Genomic DNA, 11,549 nt, shown 5'->3' with positions numbered 1-11,549 from the left:
GCCATAATGAACTCCTGCAAATATAAAAAGCATGACCAGAGGTTTAAAAAAAATCTCTCAAGAAATCTGCTTGAAAACTTTTTTCTTTTTTGGCTTTACCACCACAACTTCTTACAGAAGCATCTGATTTTCAAAGACTTTGAAATGTTAGCACAAGTACTGTCACGCAAATATTCAACAAATAAATAGTAATTTTTATATTTCCACACTATGACGGTGTTTTATTCGGTTAGGTAAGTCTGTCCTGCTGAAAGTACCTTTGTGTCTGAACAGCAAATGTTGGCTTTGTTAGCTTGTTGAAACTTCAGGACAAAAGTTCAGTTTGTGTTTCTTCAAAGTATCTTGCAAGAGAAAAAAAATTTTTTTTTTAAACAAAAGCACTACAGACCCAGAAAAGTACAGAAGCGATGTACGTGCCAATCTCAGAGAAAGGCTCTGGTATGACAAGACATCAAGGCAGTCGGGAAGCAAGCTTTTTTCCAAAGACACCTTCAACTTTACAGAAGCATTATGGTTTTACCTTAAACCTTCTGCAGGCTGGGATGTCAGCAGGGCACTGTCATCTAAACGCCACGGTGCGGAGAAGCCCAGGGTCTTTCGGTGGCGTTAGAGCCCGGCTTGTGACGGACTCTGTCGGCCCACGATCCCCACGGCAGTGAGCTGCGGCGAGTGCTCAAACCCCGCCGCCATTAACCGCCTGTGCGAAGGGCTCCCGGTACCCGCCGGAGTCACAGAATCACCCAGGCTGGAAGGGACCTTGAAGATCTCCCAGTCCCACCGTTAGTCCGGCGACGCCTGTCCGGCTCCTCGGGACCACCCCGGTGAGGAGGAGCTGACCGGAGGGTGACGGCTCTCTCCTCTCGCCCCGCTCGGAGCGGAGGGCGGCCCGGGCCCGGGAGCGTCCCCCGGCGGGAGCCAGGACAGGGCTGCTGGCGGGGCCCTTCGGCGGGCTCGGCCCGGCCCCGCTGCAAAGGCTCCCCCAGCGCCGGGCTCCCCGCGCCGAGGGCCCGGCGGGGCAGCGGCCGCCCAGGAGAGTTTCCCGCGGCTCCTGCTCCGGCGAGCGCCGCCTGCCAGTGCCGCTGGCGGGGAGCGGGGTCGGACGATCCCGCCGCCGGCAGCCGCGGGTCCGCGCCCCGGAGGAGAGGCGCGGGCGGCGGCGCGTCCGCCCGAGGGGCTTTTCCCGCGCAGCCCCGGCGGGGCCGGGCGGGGCCCCGGGCGGACCCTGCCCCCGCCGCGGAAAGCTCCTCTCCAGAGGTGCCCGGCCTCGGCCAGGGGCAGGCGGGGCGCGGCTGGGGGCTCTGGGCTCGGCCCCGGGTGTGCGGCCCGGGGCCCGGAGCGGTTCTGGGTGCGGGCTCCGCGCGGTGGGGACCCGGCCCCCTCCCGGCGGCGGGGCTGGCTGCGGGCTGCCCCGGCGGGGCTCTGCGCTGGGGTCGGGGTACGTGTCCGGCCCGAACGGGGGAATGCGGCGCGCCCTGAGTGTTCTGATCGGGTTACTGTGCCAGGGAGAATTCTGTCATTCCTCTCAAAACCACCGCTTTTTTCCCTGAGGAGGCTGACAGTTGGATGCTGAAAAGGCTTCTACAAGTACCTGACCTGCGGGGCCGGTTTTGCGGGGCTGCCTGAGCAAAGGGAAGTGCGTGCCCTTCCCCTTTCCCCTTCCAGCCGGTGTATCCTGAACCTGCGGCAGTGAACCGAGGGGCGGACACGCAAATGTCCTTCCCAAGCGCCCGGAGCGGTGACACCGAGGAGCAGTCTGTGGTCGGTAGGGGTAGGTCAGGCTGCGTTTGATTCCGTGTGCTTGTTTCTCACTGCCCTGGAGTCGCTCAGGGAAGAGCTGGTGACTGTGTGTGCAGTGCTACTCGTTTGTGGACCTTGACGCTTGGGCTAGTGCATATTTTGTCTTGAATAACGTTTTTTCAGCGGCAGTGTAGTTGCCGTCTCGCAGTTCCTGTCTCCTCGGTGAATTCAGCTCCAGGCTCCTTGTTTTCACAGTGCCTGAGTCAATCCCGGTGTTTCTCTATCCTGCTGCATTAATTTCCATAGTCACTCTCTTTGGGTGGAAGAGTCAGGACGGTTCCACTGTAAAAATGTGCAGATGGGGTCAGAGTTGGGCTTTGCTGAGGTTTGCACAGAAAAGGGGTTGTATTGCACTTCCTCTTAGCTCATTTGTGTGGTTGAAGCATAATTCTTCATCGCAGCTGAAGCAGGAAATTGCTTTGAATGTTTCTGATGCCAGCAGATCTTTGATCAACAAACCAAGAATCAGCAGCTTGTATCGATGTTAAAACCCGTCACAGGTGTGTTGGGTCTGGGGTGGGGGGGTCGGTAGCAGGGAAGGGGTTCCTGTGAGTGACTCTCTATCAGGGAGTGTAGTGATAGGATGAGGGTGAGAGTTTTAACCCGAAAGAGAGCAGGTTTAGGTTAAATTTAAGAAAGAAATTCTTCCCTGTGAGGGCGGTGAGGCCCTGGCACAGGTTGCCCAGAGCAGCTGTGGCTGCCCCCTCCCTGGCAGGGTTCAAGGCCAGGTTGGACGGGGCTTTGGGCAGCCTGGGCTAGTGGAAGGTGTCTCTGCCCGGGGCAGGGGGCTGGGACTAGATGGGCTTTAAGGTCCATTCCAGGTCGAACCATTCTATGATTCTGTGACTGACCCATCTAATATTTGAGGCTCGTTGGCTGTGAAGTAGAAAAAGAGCCAGTTGAATAAAGGCATCATTAATCCCTTTAGCCTTAGGGTCTGGATGTAGAATCTGACAACTGTGATGAGTTGTACAGACCTTTTAGTGCGTCTTCCCCCTTTGGCTACTGGTGTTTCTGTAGAGAGCCTTGATCCGTTCAGTACAGTGCTTCCCTCCTGACCCGCTCCTTTCTCTCTCCTGGTTTCAGCTGGTGATGCAAAGCAGGGTTTTCTTCTCCGTTTTTCCCTTTCTAAAGCAAGGGTTCTGTGGTGTAAAAAAACCGGGAATGCTGCCTTTAATTTAATGTTGTTCTGTCATGTCAGTCCTGTGCTGCTTCTGACTGCAAAGAAGTCTAAACACGCAGGGCAAGCAGAGGGTTGGAGGCACAAATTATGCCTTGCTGCAACTGGAGTTCCAGGGGCTCCAAACCCAGGTGCCTGGTGTCCTGCTCAGCCTAAGTGGGCAGTGAGCTAGCTAAGCCAGGTTAGAGCACCCTCTGCATACGGGGCTTAATTCATGCTGCTTCGTATGCTGACGTACCTCTCCTGGGTTTAGATCAAACAGGTGTATGTACAGCTAAGCCTCTGAATGATAAAAGTTGAACACTGTGTTAAATGCATGAAGCTCTCCTAGCAAAATTAGGTGGAGACTGGTTGATATTTTCACTCATACTCTTCCATAAACAAAAACAAGGCAGTGCTGAACTTACTGCATGAGCTCTTTAACAGACCACTTGGTTCTATGTCCTTCCTCTACAGTTAACTGCAATGCCCTTCCAGAATCAGAAGCACAGCAAATACATTTAACTAAAAGAAGCCAGTGTTAAATGGTCTTATTTAATGTTAGCAGGCAGCTGATGGGAATATCCTTAAATCAAATCTGATACAAAACTGAAATGTGTCCAAAACTTCTGCTGTGTGTAGTGTCACCCTTAGTGGATTTCAAACCTCTTCATTTCCTGGTGATCAGTTCTAACTGTCTAGAGCAATGCAAATAAGTTGGTAGCAACTTAGATCTTTTCTTACATCCACAGATATTTTTGAAAAAGTAGTTGTGACTTCTAAGTTAGGTCAAGTGATCCGCAGAAAAAAGACTCTACAACTCGAACAGAGTTATACAGCAGGGATGTTTACTCCGGCACCGGGGTGCAAGGGGATCTCTCCACAGAGCTTGCACACCCACGGCACATTTTACCAAAAACTGATAGAGTGTGGATATCCATATTCATTGGATTACATAACACACACATCCATATGCATGAGTGAGGCTGGGTTAGTTAGAAAGGCCGATGTCAACAGTGTGTGTCATCTTTGCACCTGCGCATTGCCTCCTGGTGGGCGTCTTTGGGTGGAAGGCTCATAGTCTTTCTCACCTTGTTTTTTCCCTGGTGCATGCACAGATTCCCTTGGCCAATTTCTGTTTTTCAGAAGGTTTATTCCTTCTATCTTATCCAAGAGAACCAATAGAACTTCTACCATCCGTATATGGCTATCTTTACTCCTTACTAAGATTCCAACTAGTTAGAGCCACCTGTTCCTCAAGGCCAAAAGTATAATATTTTGCTGGACATTGTAGCCCTTGGTAGATTTTCACAGTGAACTGCTTTGTTTTGATGAACACAGTAGTCCTTGGTAAAATTCCACAGAACAGTCTGGGCAAGCAGGATTCTTAGCAATATTTTAAAAATACTAAAAGTAATGCTACAGCTTGCTATAAGTAAGTAAATAAGTTGCTAAGCGGTTTTCTAGAAGTAAATACATCTCAAAACAAGTAATCTTTTCTCTGTATCACAAGTTGTCTAAAGATCATAAACAGGACAATTTTTTTCTCATTTATATTAATGCTGGAACAGATGTTGATTTGGAAACCTGTAAACTGAAGGATGTTTTCCACTAAGATTGGGTTGTTTGTTTTTTTTTTTCTTCTGTGAAGTCTTCAGTATTTTATTTTTTTCCCACAGTAATTCTAAGGTGCAGAAGCAGCCTCAGAGGCACTATGGAATTACTTCTCCGATTAGCTTGGCTCCTCCTAAGGAGAGAAACTGCATCCACATTCAGAAGCTAGTTGAAGCAATGAAGCCATCTGGTGTATTGAAAGGTGTAGAAGAACTGAATCACAGGTTACACAGGTGTAACCTCTTGGGGTTTTAGGGCAAGCTTAACATGAGTTTTCTTTACAAGCTGGTGGTTCTTGGTAAAGTGAATAATTTAATCAATGAATGGATTTCAGAAACTTGGTGAGAGCAAGGTAAGGGTTTCTTTTTATATGTTCTTATCAAACAGCTGAAGCCTTTTTATTTCTTTCAAATGCAATACTACTAGGATTGATATTGAAGTCCAACTTTTAACTTCTTAAGTATTGAGTGGGGCTGTAGTAACTGCCATTGAAATAGGGTATAAAAGATACTTCAAGATGTTGAAATCTTCGGGGCACTGGATAGATGTGTGAAGTGGCTCTATCCGCTGACTTGTAGCAATTAACAAAGCTGAAAGAGCGTATTGTGGGGTGAGACAGATGGTCAGTGGCACTAATCTTGCCCCAAACAGCCTGCAGCACCCAGTCTAGTTTGAAGTGATTACCCTAGATTTGCCCTTTGTATAGCTCTTTGATTGTGTTAATTTATGTGTGTCTGCTGTGGGGAAGACTAATAATGGGTCTTAATTTCTGTGAATTAATGAAAGGACTGGTACATTACTCTTTTTTTTTTTAAGTCGCAAGCACTCATTTCAGAAACAGTAGCAGTCTATTAGACTAACAGTTCAGCAGGGAGTGAGAATACATTGTTTATGGAGGCGGTTGTAGTCTTTTAAATAACTTGTATGCTGCCTGAACTTGCACATAGATCAATGTGTATCTTACCTTCTAAAGTAAACTCTTTCTCTTCTACCCACAGAGTCTCCCCCATTCAGCAGTAGCAAAAGTTGGCGGCAAAATATTTACATTTGGATCTTACTGGCTTGGAGTACACACTGAAGGTGGAACTTTCGTTGTCTGGTGATAGTTCTAATGTTTGAAAGTGACCTCCAGCAATAACAGAAGAAATGGAATCTCTTTGCAGGTGCTGACAAAGATGCTGTTTCTGTTGCTCCTAGGCATGTAGAAAGATCAGATTCTTTTCAGTCATTCTTTGAAAAACTAAAACATCAGGAGGAAATAAAAAAATCTTAAGAGCGACTGAGCTCTCTCATTGACAATTGTGCAACTTCTACAAAAAGAATATTCATGTTAAAGCCTCATATTGGTAGTGGATGTCTTACAAGCCAAAATTTAGAAGCCGTTGTTTCTGAGCACCTTCTAAAATAGTGTTTCCTGCAGCTTGAGAAGTCAAGCTTTTGGTTCCTTTTCCCCAGTGACTGTACGTCACATAAGGATCTTTGTGGTACACTTCTTCCCTGCCCATGGTTTGAGAATGAGTCAACTGTATCAGAAAGCAAGGTTGTGCCTAGGAGCCTTGCTTTAATCTTAGGTCTAGTAAGGGGCAGGAAGAGGAAGGGGCAGCCTGAAAACTAAGGAAGCTGAAGGTGATGTGGAAAGGCTTCTGTCAGCGCCTTTGCCATGGTGTCCCCTCTGGATGTTCTTTAGAACCTCTAATTCCTTCTCCCCTGGTCACGTTCCTCTGGCCGCTCAGCCCAAGACGTTGCGGAAGGGCTGCACGCTGTCAGCTTGACATCGAGTGAGTAGGGGCTGCGCTGTGAACGTACAAACTGCTTTGTAAAATCACCCTCAGGTGCATCTGTTGCACACCTTGTGTGTGAAACTGAACTCCTGAGAAGTGTTTCTCTTAGCCTGGTCTTCCTCGTGCTGGCACTTTGAAAGACTTCATGTGCACAGCAAATGAGCCTTTGCTGAAATGACTTGTCACCTGAGAACAGGCTCTCAGCGGGCTGCGGCACAGTTCTGACAAGGGTCTGCAGCACTGAAAACTGTCCCATAAGGTACCTGACAGCACCTCAGGCACAGTAGAAAATCAAAATAAGGAAGGCTAGGGCATGCTGTCAAATGTGGACAGAACTTTTTAGATTTCTCTGGATGTTAACCAGCAGTAAGATAGCTACAGCAATCTCTTTTCTCCCTCACTGCCAAGGGAAGTACCTTACCAGCACTGGCACTGGTGGCTCGTTGTGCACTGCTGGTTCATTACAGCACAGGATCAGCCTCTGAATCTCTTGGCTAAGTCACTTTTTAAAGCCAGTATTAGACTGGCCATACTGTTTGCAGCTTACTAACATTTTTTTTGGTTCAGAAGCAGCTCAGTGTTGATACTGAGTAGTTTAGCAGTGTAAATTCTGTAGTTTATCACAGTTTAGGAAGAACATGAAAGTAGCAAAAAATGTTTTCTTACACAGTTATTTGTTCCTTTACAGCCAGTTGAAGATGCATATGTACCAGTTGTCAAGTTTGATGGTGTTGAGGTAAGTGTTTTGCTTTTTTTCTTTAAGTGCGAAGTATTTCTTTTCTTCCTTTGGAATAGGGTAACTTCTCCAGGGAGCTGTGACCATGCTATTTCACGAGGTTATTTGTACCTTAGAGTGTATTTAGGAAACCGTGATTGAACGGCCTGACCACAGCCTGTCCCAGGAGAAGACGCTGCAGTAAAATGGGAGCTTATAGGAAAATAAGCCCCCAGGAAGCCTGGCAGGCGTGGGACCATCCGGGACACCCCTTTCTAAACCTGCGATGTAGAGCAGGGTAGCTTGCTTGGACAGCACCTACCTCACAAGGACTGTGCAGAGTGGGAGCAAAGGCAGTGTCCTTGCTAACTCCTCCCAGCTCTGACAAGCTGGATTTCTACAGAGGGATGAGTGTGGTGTAGTTCACTATGTGAATCATGTCAGCAGACTAAATGCTTTGCTGCAGATCAAAAATGAAGTGGCCGTGAGACGAGCAATCTGGAAAATAAAAAGTAAAATACTCTTTTGACTCCTGCCTGGGTTTGTCAGCTGCAGGAATCCTTGTTTCTTGAACACATCTTGTACAGTGAATGGAGACCTGCGTGTTGTAGTACCTAAGCAAGTTACTGCTTGGTATCACTCTCATGAAGACGCTTATTCTGCGACCTTCTTCTGGCCTTTGTCTGGTGCAGACATTCACAGAATAACTTTCTTACCTCAAGAAGCAGATGCTTCAGGATCAAAAGGGCTTGCTGCATAGAGAAAATGCTCTCTCCTTTGCTGAAGTACAGCTGAGGTGATTGAACTTACGTCTTTATTCTGTGATTAATTTTAAGTTCCCTTTTAATGGAAATTCTAAGTTTAGAGTAGTCTTCAATTTAAAAAAACCCTTCTTTTACCTAGCTTAAAAAGAAAGGGGGGATACAATGAAGGTTTTGCAAATAAAATATGGGACTTCTAGCAATTTTCTTGAGGTTTTTTGGCAAATAAATCTCTTGGGAGATGTATCTATAGTCGTATAGTTCTAAATAGAAATATTAACCACTCTTTTTTAGACTTGACTAACTGTTCCCCACTAGCGTGCTGTTCACAAAGAGAGCAGCATTCTAACTCACGGTTGACACTTTTTTTCCTCTTAAGATTGATCTGGTGCTTGCAAGACCGTCTGTGCAAACTGTTTCTGATTAATCTTGATCTCGGAGATGACTGGCATCTGAGAAGCCTGGATATGAGATGTGTACGGACCTTAAATGGTGAACGTATTTACACATCTTTAAAAAGAAAGTGTTACTGAAATTGGTCTAGAATGCACATTCCACATCTCAAGTTTCTGTACAAGGTGCATAAACTGATCTCCTGTGTACTTGAGATCTGAGGAGGTGGTGAGTGGTCTTACATTTAGATGTTTCAAGGAGTTGTCTGTTGAGATAGACCTGTATTTCATGTTTCCTTGATCAGCATTGTTCCAGCTTGCCACAGAAACTGCTTCAGATGAATAGGTAGAGCACTTGATAGAGAAGAATGTGTGATACTTCATAAAAAAACCCCAAAAGATATTTAAACTACCTGAAGCCTAACTTGTTCACTATTTAACAGTGACTGGTTTAATTGTTCCTGGCTGTTGAAAGAAACCTGGCTTTCAGAATCCTCTAGAAAGGCCTTATTAAAAATGGTTGGTGAGAGTCTATAAATAATGACAAAGCGGTGGAGGGCACCAGTTACCTGAAGGGATACTGAATGAGAGGTGTAATCTGTAATTTTTAACATAGTACAAAGTGAGTGATCCAAACTTGATTTCATAGATTTGAATGATAAATTGTAAGCTACTGATCCAGCATAGCATCAGACGGATCTGTACCTGTTACTAGGAACTTCTGTACTTAACTTTTTTCTTAGAGTTGCCAATGAAATGCTACATCTAGTGCCAAGTGAAGAGAACTTCTGGCTCATGCTCCGTGCAATTAAATGGTGGGCAAAAGGTGAGTAAGGTGATTGTTCATAATCTTTAAGCTTCTCAGAGGCACCTCACACTGAAAAAATACGACCGTTTGAAGTACTTCAGCTTTGGATAGCCATTTCAGTGACAGTTTTCAAACAAAAACCTGGGTTTTAGTTTAGATTCAGAGTCTGTCCACGGAGTAGAGTGGGTGTGGTTTTTAATGGGGGTAGAATGGGGAGAAGAGGGGAGTGCCTACAACACAAGGTGCTTTATTGCTTATCAGGAACCTGACGTCAGGTGATACAAAAGCCAAGTTAAGTATAAAAGCTTGATCCATAAGGAATAAGAAAGTACTGTTTGTGCATGTGGCTAGAGCAAGTGCTAGAAGCATGGTGGAATTTTTTTTCTTAAGGGAAGTTGGAGTGAAGCCGTAGCTGTAGCAGTGTAGGCAAATTTCAGAGTAGCAGTGTTTTGGGACGTGGTGTGGTAAGGATTCTTTTTCTCATCACTGTTAAGGACCAACAGTTTTGGCTTCGTTGCACTGCAGTAACAACTGACTTTGAGGCTGAAGTATACTGAGTATTCTCTAGATTGTGAAGTTGGTGCTGCAGATTTGAAGGAATATCCTTGGGTATGGAAAGACTGCAGGCTAACGGCAGTGTATCCGCTCTAGGACATGGCATTTACTCCAACCTGCTGGGATTTCTTGGTGGGGTTTCCTGGACCATGCTGGTAGCAAGAATATGTCTGCTCTATCCAAATGCTTTGGCTTCTGCTCTTGTGAACAAGTTCTTGGTGTTTTTTGGGGGTTTCTTTTGTTTTTTTTTTTTTTCAAAATCATAAGAGCTATTGTTTATTTTAATTTTCAGAAAGAAGTAACAGTTCTAGAGGTAGTTCTTCATATAAGATTTGCGTTGACAACATTCAGTCCTACCCTGAATTACATGGCAGAGTTTTAGATGGACAGTTGCTGGCTTTTCTAACATGGGGAATGGCCAAATCCTGTATTGCTGAAACAACCAAAAGACAGCAATCTTAGTTTACCACTATAGGACTCTAGGGCTTGTAAACATTGAATTCAGAAGCCTTAAACTTTTTTCCAACCTAAGTTGATGCTAAGCACCGTTGTTTTAACATCCCAGGTGAACCCCTCAGACCGATCCCGTGTAATGTGGATCCTCGCCCCAGGCTCTCCACAGCAGAACTCTACACACAAGGGATCTGCATCTACACGAGCGGTAATGGTAGAAGAGTTCAAACATGGTAAAGTCCTTCCCATACTTGTTAACTGTTTACAAAGTATAATTCTTGCTATATGAAACCACATTACCTGAACTGGTACCTAAGCGCCATTCACAAGTGAAACAATCCTGTCAGCATATCACCTTTTCCCACCAAAACACTTGATCAGCAATGGTTCGGTGTTTCAAAAAACAAAAAAGTGAAGAGGGAACACGTATCTTGAAAGGCAGTGCCTGCAGATTGGAAGAGATCTCCAGGCCCATCAAAAGATTACTGAGCTCCATAGTAAGCCATAAGGGGTTGGCTGGTTGCTTCCCCCTTTCTTTATTTCCCTTGGAAGGCTGTTGCAGAACCCAAATCTTCTAAGCATTAAAGAGTTTTCTTCCAGTTTGCAGCTTAAAGTTACTCAGGGCTAGGCAGTACACATTTTTTCTGGTGCTCACACCCTTCTAGCGTAGTAACTCTTCTCCCTCAGTGTTATTTCCCTCTTCTGCATTTACAGGAGTCACCCCACTCTTCTCCCACTTGCTTTCCTGGCCCGAGCCAATCCCGCACTCCTGACGTCATCACGCATGACCACCTCCCACGTCCCAGCGATCCCCGCAGTTCTCCTCGCCAGTTCTCCCAGGGACAGTTCATCTTTCTGGGACGTGAAGGACCCGCAGGGCCACCACGTCAGACAAGCTGCACTCTTGTCAGGGGCATTCTCTCCTCTACAGTTCTTGAAAACGCTGTGCCTGACACACGGCAGTGCAGCTGCCTTATGCCCCCGTCACACAGTTGGCTCCCAGATGCTCTCTTGTGCTTCCCTTGAGCTCCCTGTAGGTCTTCTTCCCCCTCCTCAGTTTTGACCAGCCAAAGAACATCCAACTTATGACTCTCAAATTCTTCCCACTCTTCTAAATATCTTCTTGGGGGGTCTCAGCCTCTTGCCCTTCACATCAGTAGCTTATTGTAACAGGGGAAGGAGAGCACTGTTTTTCCCCAAGTAAGCAAATACTTCAGCTGTTTGTTTAAATATAAAAATTAAGAGGAAGGGAAAAAAATAACAGCTAATTGGAAAGTGAAAATTTAATTTGGTGCTGAAACAGCTTGACTGCTTCTGCAGCTGTAGCAGGGGGCTGGCACTTAAACGTCTGATCAGGATAAAAGCAAAAATCTTTCCACTAAGGTTTCAAATTACAAAATAACCTCATCTAAGGGAAGGCAAAATATATATATGTAAACATTGCTGTATGTTTCTGGTGCCTTCTCAGTACAATATTTCTCTTATGGCACCAAGAACTTACTGGTATAAAAAGT

The 11,549-nt window shown here is 45.8% G+C and overlaps 1 pseudogene; it reads left to right on the top strand.

The window, feature by feature from the left end:
- The first annotated feature begins 210 nt into the window (after positions 1-210).
- LOC141954966 (poly(A) polymerase gamma-like) lies at positions 211-8,360 on the top strand (annotated as a pseudogene).
- The last annotated feature ends 3,189 nt before the right edge of the window (positions 8,361-11,549 follow it).

This window comes from Athene noctua, unplaced genomic scaffold (genome assembly GCF_965140245.1).
Source record: "Athene noctua unplaced genomic scaffold, bAthNoc1.hap1.1 HAP1_HAP1_scaffold_45, whole genome shotgun sequence".
Taxonomy (NCBI): Eukaryota; Metazoa; Chordata; class Aves; order Strigiformes; family Strigidae; genus Athene; species Athene noctua.
The sequence above is the reverse complement of the archived record's forward strand: the minus strand, read 5'-3'. Positions and strand labels throughout refer to the sequence as shown.